Source organism: Camelus bactrianus, chromosome 36 (assembly GCF_048773025.1).
Source record: "Camelus bactrianus isolate YW-2024 breed Bactrian camel chromosome 36, ASM4877302v1, whole genome shotgun sequence".
Taxonomy (NCBI): domain Eukaryota; kingdom Metazoa; phylum Chordata; class Mammalia; order Artiodactyla; family Camelidae; genus Camelus; species Camelus bactrianus.
In genome coordinates this window covers 9,784,490-9,800,070 of record NC_133574.1, presented here as the reverse complement: position 1 = coordinate 9,800,070, position 15,581 = coordinate 9,784,490, and the positions used below count along the sequence as shown (strand labels likewise).

Genomic DNA, 15,581 nt, shown 5'->3' with positions numbered 1-15,581 from the left:
GCCTCGTGGTACACACCAACATTCCACCTGGAATCCAACCGGTAACTGCCATCCCCAGTGGTTGATGCATCTAGTCCGTTTTGGGGGTGATGCTGCATTAGAGGAGAGTTTCCTAAGGGAAATGTGATTCTATCCACAAGGGTCCCATGGTCCTTTTCTCTTCTCACTTTCCTTTGTTCATTTCTGTATACATAGTACAAATGGAGGGAAGAGTGTCCATGTTCAGTTTATGGATTCACAGCTATTTAAACTTTCTAACAGTTCACAGTACACAGAGACCCACTCAAGGAAACTCATGTTTGTGTAATATCCATTCACCCAGATTACATATCCGTCTGTTGCTTTCTGCTGAAACACCCACACTCTCAGAACATGGATCCATTATTTCATGGGGTCAGAAATTCCTAGAAATGAAACCAATCCCAACGTGCACTTTCCTGTCTGTCTTTTTTGCTCTTAGTACAGTTTTGCAGAGCTACTTGTCTTTGTTATAGGCTTATGCCATTCCTTCTCTACGTAGGGTAGAATTAGGCAATCGTTCATCCTGTTCGAAGACTTGTAAGTCTTTTTTCCCATTCTATGACCCACTCTTATTCAAAACCGTCATTTGGTTTGGCTCATGATATGCACTTCTGGATCAGTATCTATGAATAATAATGCAAGCATCTGATTTCTGAATACAAGTGTGTTGAGTACATGCTAACAGCGATAATAGTTCGATGCGTGCTGAATGATACTTGACAACATTTTGAGTATTTTGTCTTGAATATTCTTGGTTGTTTGGTATATTTCAGCCAACTTTAACCTTTTGGTTTTTGTTTGTTTGTCTCACTGTTTGTTTTGCAAACACATTATGACATGCATCACTCCTTTTGCTTCAGAAAGACAGTCATGTAAGATGATTAACTTAATATAGTGCTTAAAATCACCTATGATTACCTGCTACCCTCTCCCATATTTAGGATTTTGATGTCCTCCTTGCCTTCTTCTTCTTACTTCTTTGCAACTCTGGCTCTTATTGCATTTGCAATAATGGTTTTGTTATTTCCATTTCACCTTGCTACTTTTCTTCTCAGGGTAGGATTCTCAATTTTTGATTTAGGATCAGTCTCAAACTGCTGAATTCTTTTCAGGTTTGCTGCTCAGTGAAATTCCCTAGCTCTGCCGTTGTTATAAGCGGCAAATATTTGGCATTGGCTAACCTAGATTGCAACATTTTCTCATTCAGGTTATGGTCTATGTCCTGGCACTCCTCCCCGTGCTTCAAAATTTCTGATGAGATATCAGCTGAAACCCCTCTGGAGGTTCTATTGTGACTAAGTTGCTTTCCTCGACGTGCATTTTACATCACTGGGATGATCATGAAATTTGTTTATTTGAATTCTACATCCGCTTGTTTGTCTATTGGTATTCCAACTCTTTAGGACGCTGTGTACTTCCTGAATTCGTATAGATGATAGTTTCTTGGCTTTCAGCAAGTTTCATTCTGATTTTTCTACAAATACCTTTTCAGAATTTATTATTTTATCTCTTGCTTTTCGATTTGTTAATCCTAAGAATCCTATTCTTACCTGCTTCTTCTTAACCAAGGAGTCAACAGTGATGTTAGCGTTGGTTTGCACTTGCTATTCTGTGTCTTCTTCTGATGGAGGGATTTCTGTTCCCCTGTCCTCACAGTCATTCACGAGTCCCTCTGCATTATGTAGTCTGCTTAGGATTGACTTTAGCCCAGTTTTTATCTCATCTATTGAGTTTTCTAATACTATTGGTTTCTTCTTTCGAGTTTCTCTTCCCCTTTCCTGGTATTCTGCCTTTTGTGATTCTGAGGCACTGTGGTTCATCAGTGTTTTCCTCTCCTCCATTTTCAGAGCTTGCTCTGTTTTGGTTTTGCCGTCAAGTTGTTTGAAAACTTATTATTTGGGCCTTCAATCTCTTTGGAACTGAAAATGGTACTTCCTGTTTCTTTTACTATACTTCTTTTACTCTACAGGTCAGGTAGTATCATGTATCTAATATAGACTTATAGGGCTTGGTTAAGTGGAAACTTTAGACTCTTTGGTGTACACAATTCCATGGTATTTCTGTGAGGAGAATTTTCTCCAGACCTTGATGCCATGCCCTGTTCCTGTGTGTGTTGTCTGGTATATCTCTAAATCCTGGTGTTGCCTTTGTTGTGATGAACACACCATACTGTTTCAGTTAGTAAAACCTCATTTTTATTACACTAATCTCACAATTCTGAAAGGGCACAGGGCACTTCCTCTAGTGGAAATGAAGCTTCTATAGGTTTTCGGCTCTGCATTCTTCTGTATGTCATTTTGTAGTGTCTCCAAAACAGCCAACATAGAGTGCGCTTGTACTTTCTACTTCCATGGGAATGTCCCAATGTTACCAGTTCTTCCCAGAGCTTCTCTGTCTACAGAAACACCAGTTGAAGCATGTGTATGGATGTCATACTTCAGGGCCTGCTGGGATGATCCCGCAGTCTGACCTATGTGTCCTTGGTGCAGTAAACTGTCAGTGCCGTTCAAAATGTAGCATCTGCATTTGGGTGATAATGCTGTAAGAAATGATTCATCTTCTCATTCTGTGGACTTTGACCACTCTTCCTAGTTCTCTCATTCTTGATTAATGGGTTCACGAATGCAACCACAGAGCTGTTCCTCATCCTCTGCCTCATTCCAGACTGTAATCTCAATCCAGGTTTTGAATATATCAGATTCTATACTTTCTAATACAGATTTCAAACCCAATACCCCCTGGAAACTCAGTCCAGATGCATGATACGTTTGATTGAGCCCCACAGGTACTCTATTGGCAAAATGTCAAATTGGACCCTGGTCCTGCAGATGCAGTGGATGTGGCCATAGGACATATCGATTAACTCAACCTAATTCACCAGTGCTCTTGCTGTATCCCTGAGGTCACAATTCTCTTTGCTCTCTTGAAATTACCCACCAAAACCCACAACACACTCTAGATCCCTGAGTTCTGTGAGGGCCATCATCCGTAGCCCTATCCCACTTTTTCCGCTGTCTCTTCTAGATCAGATTTGGCAGCTCGGATCTTCATCTCAGATACAATTGTGGGGATATATTGAGCTGATTTCTTTGAGATCTGTCAGCCAAGCATCTGCTGTTCACTCTTCTAACACTCAGCGCATCACCTTCAATCCCGTGCATGCTGCCCGCTTGAGAGTGTGCTTCCAAGGAAAACAGAGTTTCACCTTTGATGCTCCATTACCAGAGGTCAGATCCTGCACTGGTTTACATTCTCTACATTGCCTTTTCCTGCTTCCAGGATTTCTGTCGCCTCAGCCTGTCTTTGGAAATAACAGACCACTCTTCCGCAAGTGTCCTGTGCCAAGGGATGTGTGATTCATTGTTTACAATGTTTTGTATATGGTAGCTAGTGAGAACAGTTTGCAGTGGTTCTCTGCCTAATGGGCACCGATAAATCAACACTTTCCTCAAATAATTCACAGAAATTGGATATTTGTATTGCTCCGTTTTCTTTACAGCCGTGGTCGGAAAGTTTGTCCGAAGACACCAGCTATGACATCATGTTGATAAGCAGTTGCAGGCTTTAAGAAGATTAATAGTATCGATTTAAGTGTTTTGGGAATTATATGAAATTGAAGTTAGTTTTTGAAAATTACCAAATCAAAGTAGAAGCCAGACTTGACAATATCAGTTACAAATTGTCAGCTCTAAGGAAAAAACAGACAGATTCAATGTAAAATAGCAGTCCAAAAGTTTGAATGGGACATGCCAACCATTTTCTCTTGAAGCCTCCAACAACAAAAGGAAGAATGAAATAACTATTGGAACCATGAAATAACCCCCAACCTGGGTTTCCCTTGTGCATGTGGTGCCCTTTATTCCCAATGACACATACTAGGCAATGTTAGCATTTCCAGGGGTAACATTATTTTCTAGGAATATACAAGAATATCTAAATAGAATATACAAATTTAGGCTTGATTCCAAAAGCACCTAGAGGCATTTAACTATGAGAAACCTGCTGCAGCTATGCTAGGCTATTGAGAAGCACGTGTTTTTCTATCAGTGCTGAGAAGGCTTAATCATATGATCATGTTGGGTAAAGCAATTTAACACAACCATGTCTGCACCGCCAAGTTATATTGAACACGGGGCTTGAAGGAAGGGAAAGACGGTCCACAAAACTTGTGTCTTTAATGTGTTTGGCGACTTTTACAGTTCAGTTCACTATCTGACTTCTAATATCTTCATGTACTGTCTTGAGAAACTGAGGCCTAATACATATTCAAGTTCATTCAAAGATTCCCCTCACTTCCCACACTCCTTTCAGCCCAAAGAATACATAAACCCAGCATTTCCTGAATCTAGGGGAAGGTCATCATTTCTTTGTGTGAGCTAAGTATTCAATTCCTATATATTTCAGTCAAGAGTATTTGACCTTTATGGATTTCACTGTTGTTCACTGAGTGTGAAGTAGGAGGAACTCTGGTTCTAGAAGGGGCTTGCCCTCCTCCTACTGGATTCATTGCAGCTCAGGTTCTGATCCTTTGAAATGGATGCCTGAGTGGAGTGGAGGGAAGAGCATGTGATTGATAGCTAGGCACAAACTTGGGAATAGGCTTACCTGGGCTTGGTGCATTTCGGTCAGTATGATTCGTAAATGCCCCTTGGGATGTGTGGTTTCTCACGACCTCTTCCATGAACATGAGCACTTTTATCATCTCTGCCATCTCTTCTCTTTTAGACGTCAGGAATCTTGGACCCGTTCCTGGAGCAGAGAATCGAGTAACTTTCTCAAGGGAACCTTGATTCTCCGTATGTTTCTGCCAGTATCACCGAGGTTCAGTAGGTCTCATGAATGTCTTTCGAGCCTGGTATGCTCTAGAGATATCTCCATGCCGATATTCTCCACTGTAGAAGAACAACTTTCATCAATGTGTTCGCACATCTCCTCAATCCATGCAGCCAGGTTTTCTGCCAGCTTCTCTCCGTGTCTCCCATAAAGTCGATATCAAAAGTACTGGGCAAGTCTGAAAATACCTCGGAGCCTCTCCAGTAAGCTGATGACAGGCAGATCTTCCACTGTCTGCCCTTTCAGATTCTGGAAACTGACCCGTGAACTAAGGACTCTGGGCAGCAGCAGTTTCTCGAACTTACTCAGCTTCCTGAAAAAAAGACTTAAGCCAATCCGCACATATGGCAGCAGACACACCATCAAACTGATCCACCCACAGAATTCTGCCCAGTTAACTTGGATCCACCAGCCACAACATTCCTCGTGGTACACAACAACATTCCACCTGGAATCCAACCGGTAACTGCCATCCCCAGTGGTTGATGCATCAAGTCAGTGTTGGGGTGGATGCTGCATTAGAGGAGAGTTTCCTAAGGGAAATGTGATTCTATCCACAAGGGTACCATGGTCCTTTTCTCTTCCCTCTTTCCTTTTGTTCAGTTCTGTATAGACAGTACAAACAGAAGGAAGAGTGTCCATGATCAGTTTATGGATTCACACCTATTTAATCTTTCTAACATTTCACAGTACACAGAGACCCACTCAAGGAAACTCATGTTTGTGTAATATCCATTCACCCAGATTACATATCCGTCTGTTGCTTTCTGCTGAAACACCCACACTCTCAGAACATGGATCCATTGGTTTCATGGGGTCAGAAATTCCTAGAAATGAAACCAATCCCAACGTGCACTTTCCTGTCTGTCTCTTTTGCTCTTAGTACAGTTTTACAGAGCTACTTGTCTTTGTTATAGGCTTATGCCATTTCTTCTCTAAGTAGGGTAGAATTTGGCATTCGTTCATCCTGTTGGAGGAATTCTAAGTCTATATCCCGTTCTATGACCCACCCTTATTCAAAACCGTCATTTGAGTTGGCTCAAGATATGCACATCTGGATCAGTATCTATGAATAGTAATGCACGCGTCTGTTTTCTGAATACAAGTGTGTTGAGTACATGCTAACAGCGATAATAGGTCAATGCGTGCTGAATGATCCTTGACATCACTTTGAGAATTTTGTCTTGAATAATCATGGTTGTTTGGTATATGTCAGCCAACTGTAACCTTTTGGTATTTGTTGGTTTGTCTGATTGTTTGCAAACACATTAGGCCTTGCATCTCTCGTTTTGCTTCAGACAGACAGTCATGTAAGCTGATTCACTTAAGATAGTGCTTACAATCACCTATGATTTCCTGCTACCCTCTCCCATCTTTAGGATTTTGATGTCCTCCTTGCCTTCTTTTTCTTACTTCTTTGCAACTCAGGCTCTTCTTGCATTTGCTATAATGGTTTTGTTATTTCCATTTTATCTTGCTACTTTCCTACTCAGGGTAAGATTCTCAATTTTTGTTTTAGGATCAGTCTCAAACTGCTGAATTCTTTTCAGGTTTGCCGGTCAGTGAAATTCCCTAGCTCTGCCGTTGTTATAAACGGCGGTCATTTGGCATAGGCTACCCTAGATTGCAGCTTTTTCTCATTCAGGATATGGTCTATGTCCTGGCACTCCTCCCAGTGCTGCAAAATTTCTGCCGAGATATCAGCTGAAACCCCTCTGGAGGTTCTGTTGTGACTAAGTTGCTTTCCTCGAGGTGCATTTTACATCACTGGGATGATCATGAAATTTGTTTATTTGAATTCTACAGCTGCTTGTTGGTCTATTGGTATTCCACCTCTTTTGGACGCTGTTTACATCCTGAATTCGTATAGATGATACTTTCTTGGCTTTCAGTAAGTTTCATTGTGATTATTCCACAAATTCCTTTTCAGAATTTATTATTTTATCTCTTGCTTTTCCATTTGGGAATCCTATGATTCCTATTCTTACCTGCTTCTTCTTAACCCAGGAGTCAACAGTGATGTTAGCGGTGGTTTGCACTTGCTATTCTGTGTCTTCTTGTGATGGAGGGATTTCTGTTCCCCTGTCCTCACAGTCATTCACGAGTCCCTCTGCATTATGTAGTCTGCTTAGGATTGACTTTAGCCCAGTTTTTATCTCATCTATTGAGTTTTCTAATACTATTGGTTTCTTCTTTCGAGTTTCTCTTCCCCTTTTCTGGTATTCTGCCTTTTGTGATTCTGAGGCACTGTGGTTCATCAGTGTTTTCCTCACCTCCATTTTCAGAGCTTGCTCTGTTATGGTTTTGCCTTCAAGTTGTTTGAAAACTTATTATTTGGGCCTTCAATCTCTTTGGAACTGAAAATGGTACTTCCTGTTTCTTTTACTATACTTCTTTTACTCTGCAGGTCAGGTAATATCATGTATCTAATATAGAATTTTAGGGCTTGGTTAAGTGCAAACTTTAGACTATTTGGTGTAAGCAATTCCATGGTATTTCTGTGAGGAGTATTTTCTCTAGACCTTGATGCCATGCCCTGTTCCTGTGTGTGTTCTCTGGTATATCTCTAAATCCTGGTGTTGCCTTTGTGGTGATGAACACACCATACTGTTTCAGTTAGTAGAATCTCATTTGTATTACACTAATCTCACACTTCTGAAAGGGCACAGGGCACTTCTTCTAGTGGAAATGAGGCTTCTATAGGTTTTCAGCTCTGCATTCTTCTGTATGTCAATTTGAAGTGTCTCCAAAACAGACAACATAGAGTGCGCTTGTACACTCTACTGCCATGGGAATGTCCCAATGTTACCAGTTCTTCCCAGAGCTTCTCTGTCTACAGAAACACCAGTGGAATCATATGTATGGATGTCATAGTTCAGGGCCTGCTGGGATGATCCTGCAGACCGACCAGTGTTTCCTCGGTGCAGTACCATGTCAGTGTCATCCAAAATGTAGCATCTGCATTTGGGTGATAATGCTGTAAGAAATGCTTCATCTTCTCATGCTGTGGACATTGACCACTCTTCCTAGTTCTCTCATTCTTGAGTAATGGGTTCACGAAGCAACCACAGAGCTGTTCTTCATCCTCTGCCTCAAAACAGACTGTAATCCCAATCCAGGTTATGAATGTAACAGATCCTAAATCTTTTAATACTGATTTCAAACCCAACGCCCCCTGGAACCCTCAGTCCAGATGCATGATACCTCTGAATGAGCCCTACACGTGCTCTATTGGCAAAATGTCAAATTGGACCCTGGTCATGTAGTTGCAGTGGATGTGGCCATAGGACATATCGATAAACTCAACCTCATGCGCCAGTGCATTTGCTGTCTCACTGAGGTCACAGTTCTCTTTGCTCTCTTGAAAGTACCCACCAAAACCCACAACGCACTCTAGAACCCTGAGTTCTGTGAGGGCCATCATCCGTAGCCCTATCCCACTTTTTCCGCTGTCTCTTCAAGCTCAGATTTGCAGCTTGATTCTTGGACTCAGATTCAATTGTGGGGATATTTTGAGCTGATTTCTTTGAGTTCTGTCAGCCAAGCATCAGCTGTGCACTCTTCTAACACTCAGCGCATCACCTTCAATCCCGTGCCTGCTGCCCGGTTGAGAGTGTGCTTCCAAGGAAAACAGTGTTTCACCTTTGATGCTCCATTACCAGAGGTTAGATCCTGTACTGGTTTCCATTCTCTACTTTCCCTTTTCTGCTTCCGGTTTTTCTGAGGCCTCATCCTGTCTTTGGATGTAACAGACCACTCTTAGGCAAGTGTCCTGTGCCAATGGCTGGGTGAGTGTGTTTTTACAATATTTTGTGTATGTTAGCTAGTGAGAGCAGTTTGCACTTGTTCTCTTCCTACTGGGCATCGACAAATCAACACTTTCACAAATATATCACTGAAATTGGATATTTGTTTCGCTCCATTTTCTTTACAGCCATGGTCGTAGGATTTGTCCAAAGATCCCAGTTTTGTCATTATGTTGATAAGGCAGTTGCAGTCTTTAAAACATTTATACTATCGATTTACGTGTTTTGGCATTTATTGAAATTGAAGCTAGTTTTTGAGAATTACCAAATCAACATAGAAGATAGACTTGATAATTTCTGAAAGATTTTGTCATCTCTAAGGATAAAACAGACAGTCTCAATGTAAAATAGCAGTCCAAAAGTTTGAAGGGGACATGCCAACACTTTTCTCTTGAAGCCTCCAACAAAAAAAAAGAACAATGAAATACCTATTGGAACCATGAAATAACCCCATTCCTGGGTTTCCCTTGTGCACCTGGTGCCCTATATTCCGAATGACACATACTAGGCAATGTTGACATTTCAAGTGGTAACATTCCTCTCTAGGAATATACAAGAAAATCTAAACAGAATATACACATTTAGGCTTGATTCCAAAAGCACTTAGAGGCATTTAACTATGAGAAACCTGCTGCAGCTATGCTAGTCTATTGAGAACCAGGTGCTCTTCTATCAGTGCTGAGAAGGCTTAATCATACGATCATGTTGGGTAAAGCAATTTAACACAAACATGTCTGCACCTCCAAGATATAGTGCACCCGGGGCTTGACTGAAGTGAATGACTGTCCACATAACCTGTGTCTTTAATGTGTTTGGCGAATTTTACAGTTCAGTTCACTATCTGACTTCTAATATTTTCCTGTACTCTCTTGAAAAACTGAGGCCTAATACATATTCAAATTCATTCAAAGATTCCCCTCACATCCCACACTCTTTTCAGCCCAAAGAATACATAAACCCAGCATTTCCTGAATCTAGGGGAAGGTCATCATTTCATTGTGTGAGCTAAGTATTCAATTCCTATATATTTCATTCAAGAGTATTTGATCTTTATGGATTTCACTGTTGTTCACTGAGTGTGAAGGAGGAGGAACTCTGATTCAAGTAGGGCTTGCCCTCTTCCTATTGGATTCATTGCAGCTCAGGTTCTGATCCTTTGAAATGGATGCCTGAGTGGAGTGGAGGGAAGAGCATGTGATTGATAGCTAGGCACAAACTTGGGAATAGGCTTACCTGGGCTTGGTGCATTTCGGTCAGTATGATTCGTAAATGCCCCTTGGGATGTGTGGTTTCTCACGACCTCTTCCATGAACATGAGCACTTTTATCATCTCTGCCATCTCTTCTCTTTTAGACGTCAGGAATCTTGGACCCGTTCCTGGAGCAGAGAATCGAGTAACATTCTCAAGGGAACCTTGATTCTCCGTATGTTTCTGCCAGTATCACCGAGGTTCAGTAGGTCTCATGAATGTCTTTCGAGCCTGGTATGCTCTAGAGATGTCTCCATGCCGATATTCTCCACTGTAGAAGAACAACTTTCATCAATGTGTTCGCACATCTCCTCAATCCATGCAGCCACGTTTTCTGCTAGCTTCTCTCCGTGTCTCCCATAAAGTCGATATCAAAAGTACTGGGCAAGTCTGAAAATACCTCGGAGCCTCTCCAGTAAGCTGATGACAGGCAGATCTTCCACTGTCTGCCCTTTCAGATTCTGGAAACTGACCCGTGAACTAAGGACACTGGGCAGCAGCAGTTTCTCGAACTTACTCAGCTTCCCGAAAAGAAGACTTAACCCAATCCCCACATATGGCAGCAGACACACCATCAAACTGATCCACCCACAGAATTCTGCCCAGTTACCTTGGATCCACCAGCCGCAACATTCCTCGTGGTACACAACAACATTCCACCTGGAATCCAACCGGTAACTGCCATCCCCAGTGGTTGATGCATCAAGTCAGTGTTGGGGTGGATGCTGCATTAGAGGAGAGTTTCCTAAGGGAAATGTGATTCTATCCACAAGGGTCCCATGGTCCTTTTCTCTTCCCTCTTTCCTTTTGTTCAGTTCTGTATAGACAGTACAAACGGAAGGAAGAGTGTCCATGATCAGTTTATGGATTCACACCTATTTAATCTTTCTAACATTTCACAGTACACAGAGACCCACTCAAGGAATCTCATGTTTGTGTAATATCCATTCACCCAGATTACATATCCGTCTGTTGCTTTCTGCTGAAACACCCACACTCTCAGAACATGGATCCATTGGGTTCATGGGGTCAGAAATTCCTAGAAATAAAACCAATCCCAACGTGCACTTTCCTGTCTGTCTCTTTTGCTCTTAGTACAGTTTTGCAGAGCTACTTGTCTTTGTTATAGGCTTATGCCATTTCTTCTCTACGTACGGTAGAATTTGGCATTCGTTCATCCTGTTGGAGGAATTCTAAGTCTATATCCCGTTCTATGACCCACCCTTATTCAAAACTGTCATTTGAGTTGTCTCAAGATATGCACTTCTGGATCTGTATCTATGAATAATAATGCACGCGTCTGTTTTCGGGATACAAGTGTGTTGAGTACATGCTAACAGCGATAATAGGTCGATGCGTGCTGAATGATCCTTGACATCACTTTGAGAATTTTGTTTTGAATAATCATGGTTGTTTGGTATATGTCAGCCAACTGTAACCTTTTGGTATTTGTTGGTTTTTCTTATTGTTTGCAAACACATTAGGCCATGCATCTCTCCTTTTGCTTCAGACAGACAGTCATGTAAGCTGATTCACTTAAGATAGTGCTTAAAATCACCTATGATTTCCTGCTACCCTCTCCCATCTTTAGGATTTTGATGTCCTCCTTGCCTTTTTCTTCTTACTTCTTTGCAACTCAGGCTCTTCTTGCATTTGCTATAATGGTTTTGTTATTTCCATTTCATCTTGCTACTTTTCTACTCAGGGTAAGAGTCTCATTTTTGTTTTAGAATCAGTCTCAAACTGCTGAATTCTTTTCAGGTTTGCCGGTCAGTGAAATTCCCTAGCTCTGCCGTTGTTATAAACGGCGGTCATTTGGCATAGGCTACCCTAGATTGCAGCTTTTTCTCATTCAGGATATGGTCTATGTCCTGGCACTCCTCCCAGTGCTGCAAAATTTCTGCCGAGATATCAGCTGAAACCCCTCTGGAGGTTCTGTTGTGACTAATTTGCTTTCCTCGAGGTGCATTTTACATCACTGGGATGATCATGAAATTTGTTTATTTGAATTCTACAGCTGCTTGTTGGTCTATTGGTATTCCACCTCTTTTGGACGCTGTTTACTACCTAAATTCGTATAGATGATACTTTCTTGGCTTTCAGTAAGTTTCATTGTGATTATTCCACAAATTCCTTTTCAGAATTTATTATTTTATCTCTTGCTTTTCCATTTGGGAATCCTATGAATCCTATTCTTACCTGCTTCTTCTTAACCCAGGAGTCAACATTGATGTTAGCATTGGTTTGCACTTGCTTTCCTGTGTCTTCTTCTGATGGAGGGATTTCTGTTCCCCTGTCCTCACAGTCATTCACGAGTCCCTCTGCATTATGTAGTCTGCTTAGGATTGACTTTAGCCCAGTTTTTATCTCATCTATTGAGTTTTCTAATACTATTGGTTTCTTCTTTCGAGTTTCTCTTCCCCTTTCCTGGTATTCTGCCTTTTGTGATTCTGAGGCACTGTGGTTCATCAGTGTTTTCCTCTCCTCCATTTTCAGAGCTTGCTCTGTTTTGGTTTTGCCGTCAAGTTGTTTGAAAACTTATTATTTGGGCCTTCAATCTCTTTGGAACTGAAAATGGTACTTCCTGTTTCTTTTACTATACTTCTTTTAAACTGCAGGTCAGGTAATATCATGTATCTAATATAGAATTTTAGGGCTTGGTTAAGTGGAAACTTTAGACTCTTTGGTGTACGCAATTCCATGGTATTTCTGTGAGGACAATTTTCTCCAGACCTTGATGCCATGCCCTGTTCCTGTGTGTGTTGTCTGGTATATCTCTAAATCCTGGTGTTGCCTTTGTTGTGATGAACACACCATACTGTTTCAGTTAGTAATACCTCATTTTTATTACACTAATCTCACAATTCTGAAAGGGCACAGGGCACTTCCTCTAGTGGAAATGAAGCTTCTATAGGTTTTCGGCTCTGCATTCTTCTGTATGTCATTTTGTAGTGTCTCCAAAACAGCCAACATAGAGTGCGCTTGTACTTTCTACTTCCATGGGAATGTCCCAATGTTACCAGTTCTTCCCAGAGCTTCTCTGTCTACAGAAACACCAGTTGAAGCATGTGTATGGATGTCATACTTCAGGGCCTGCTGGGATGATCCCGCAGTCTGACCTATGTGTCCTCCGTGCAGTAAACTGTCAGTGCCGTTCAAAATGTAGCATCTGCATTTGGGTGATAATGCTGTAAGAAATGATTCATCTTCTCATTCTGTGGACTTTGACCACTCTTCCTAGTTCTCTCATTCTTGATTAATGGGTTCACGAATGCAACCACAGAGCTGTTCCTCATCCTCTGCCTCATTCCAGACTGTAATCTCAATCCAGGTTTTGAATATATCAGATTCTATACTTTCTAATACAGATTTCAAACCCAATACCCCCTGGAAACTCAGTCCAGATGCATGATACGTTTGATTGAGCCCCACAGGTACTCTATTGGCAAAATGTCAAATTGGACCCTGGTCCTGCAGATGCAGTGGATGTGGCCATAGGACATATCGATTAACTCAACCTAATTCACCAGTGCTCTTGCTGTATCCCTGAGGTCACAATTCTCTTTGCTCTCTTGAAATTACCCACCAAAACCCACAACACACTCTAGATCCCTGAGTTCTGTGAGGGCCATCATCCGTAGCCCTATCCCACTTTTTCCGCTGTCTCTTCTAGATCAGATTTGGCAGCTCGGATCTTCATCTCAGATACAATTGTGGGGATATATTGAGCTGATTTCTTTGAGATCTGTCAGCCAAGCATCTGCTGTTCACTCTTCTAACACTCAGCGCATCACCTTCAATCCCGTGCATGCTGCCCGCTTGAGAGTGTGCTTCCAAGGAAAACAGAGTTTCACCTTTGATGCTCCATTACCAGAGGTCAGATCCTGCACTGGTTTACATTCTCTACATTGCCTTTTCCTGCTTCCAGGATTTCTGTCGCCTCAGCCTGTCTTTGGAAATAACAGACCACTCTTCCGCAAGTGTCCTGTGCCAAGGGATGTGTGATTCATTGTTTACAATGTTTTGTATATGGTAGCTAGTGAGAACAGTTTGCAGTGGTTCTCTGCCTAATGGGCACCGATAAATCAACACTTTCCTCAAATAATTCACAGAAATTGGATATTTGTATTGCTCCGTTTTCTTTACAGCCGTGGTCGGAAAGTTTGTCCGAAGACACCAGCTATGACATCATGTTGATAAGCAGTTGCAGGCTTTAAGAAGATTAATAGTATCGATTTAAGTGTTTTGGGAATTATATGAAATTGAAGTTAGTTTTTGAAAATTACCAAATCAAAGTAGAAGCCAGACTTGACAATATCAGTTACAAATTGTCAGCTCTAAGGAAAAAACAGACAGATTCAATGTAAAATAGCAGTCCAAAAGTTTGAATGGGACATGCCAACCATTTTCTCTTGAAGCCTCCAACAACAAAAGGAAGAATGAAATAACTATTGGAACCATGAAATAACCCCCAACCTGGGTTTCCCTTGTGCATGTGGTGCCCTTTATTCCCAATGACACATACTAGGCAATGTTAGCATTTCCAGGGGTAACATTATTTTCTAGGAATATACAAGAATATCTAAATAGAATATACAAATTTAGGCTTGATTCCAAAAGCACCTAGAGGCATTTAACTATGAGAAACCTGCTGCAGCTATGCTAGGCTATTGAGAAGCACGTGTTTTTCTATCAGTGCTGAGAAGGCTTAATCATATGATCATGTTGGGTAAAGCAATTTAACACAACCATGTCTGCACCGCCAAGTTATATTGAACACGGGGCTTGAAGGAAGGGAAAGACGGTCCACAAAACTTGTGTCTTTAATGTGTTTGGCGACTTTTACAGTTCAGTTCACTATCTGACTTCTAATATCTTCATGTACTGTCTTGAGAAACTGAGGCCTAATACATATTCAAGTTCATTCAAAGATTCCCCTCACTTCCCACACTCCTTTCAGCCCAAAGAATACATAAACCCAGCATTTCCTGAATCTAGGGGAAGGTCATCATTTCTTTGTGTGAGCTAAGTATTCAATTCTTATATATTTCATTCAAGAGTATTTGAACTTTATGGATTTCACTGTTGTTCACTGAGTGTGAAGTAGGAGGAACTCTGGTTCTAGTAGGGGCTTGCCCTCCTCCTACTGGATTCATTGCAGCTCAGGTTCTGATCCTTTGAAATGGATGCCTGAGTGGAGTGGAGGGAAGAGCATGTGATTGATAGCTAGGCACAAACTTGGGAATAGGCTTACCTGGGCTTGGTGCATTTCGGTCAGTATGATTCGTAAATGCCCCTTGGGATGTGTGGTTTCTCACGACCTCTTCCATGAACATGAGCACTTTTATCATCTCTGCCATCTCTTCTCTTTTAGACGTCAGGAATCTTGGACCCGTTCCTGGAGCAGAGAATCGAGTAACTTTCTCAAGGGAACCTTGATTCTCCGTATGTTTCTGCCAGTATCACCGAGGTTCAGTAGGTCTCATGAATGTCTTTCGAGCCTGGTATGCTCTAGAGATGTCTCCATGCCGATATTCTCCACTGTAGAAGAACAACTTTCATCAATGTGTTCGCACATCTCCTCAATCCATGCAGCCAGGTTTTCTGCCAGCTTCTCTCCGTGTCTCCCATAAAGTCGATATCAAAAGTACTGGGCAAGTCTGAAAATACCT

The 15,581-nt window shown here is 41.6% G+C and overlaps 1 long non-coding RNA gene across 1 annotated transcript; it reads left to right on the top strand.

The window, feature by feature from the left end:
• The first annotated feature begins 4,968 nt into the window (after positions 1-4,968).
• On the top strand, positions 4,969-15,526 carry LOC141576189 (uncharacterized). Its single transcript, XR_012504442.1, has 3 exons — positions 4,969-5,316; positions 10,014-10,583; positions 15,284-15,526. It is a non-coding gene; the product is annotated as an uncharacterized LOC141576189 (long non-coding RNA).
• The last annotated feature ends 55 nt before the right edge of the window (positions 15,527-15,581 follow it).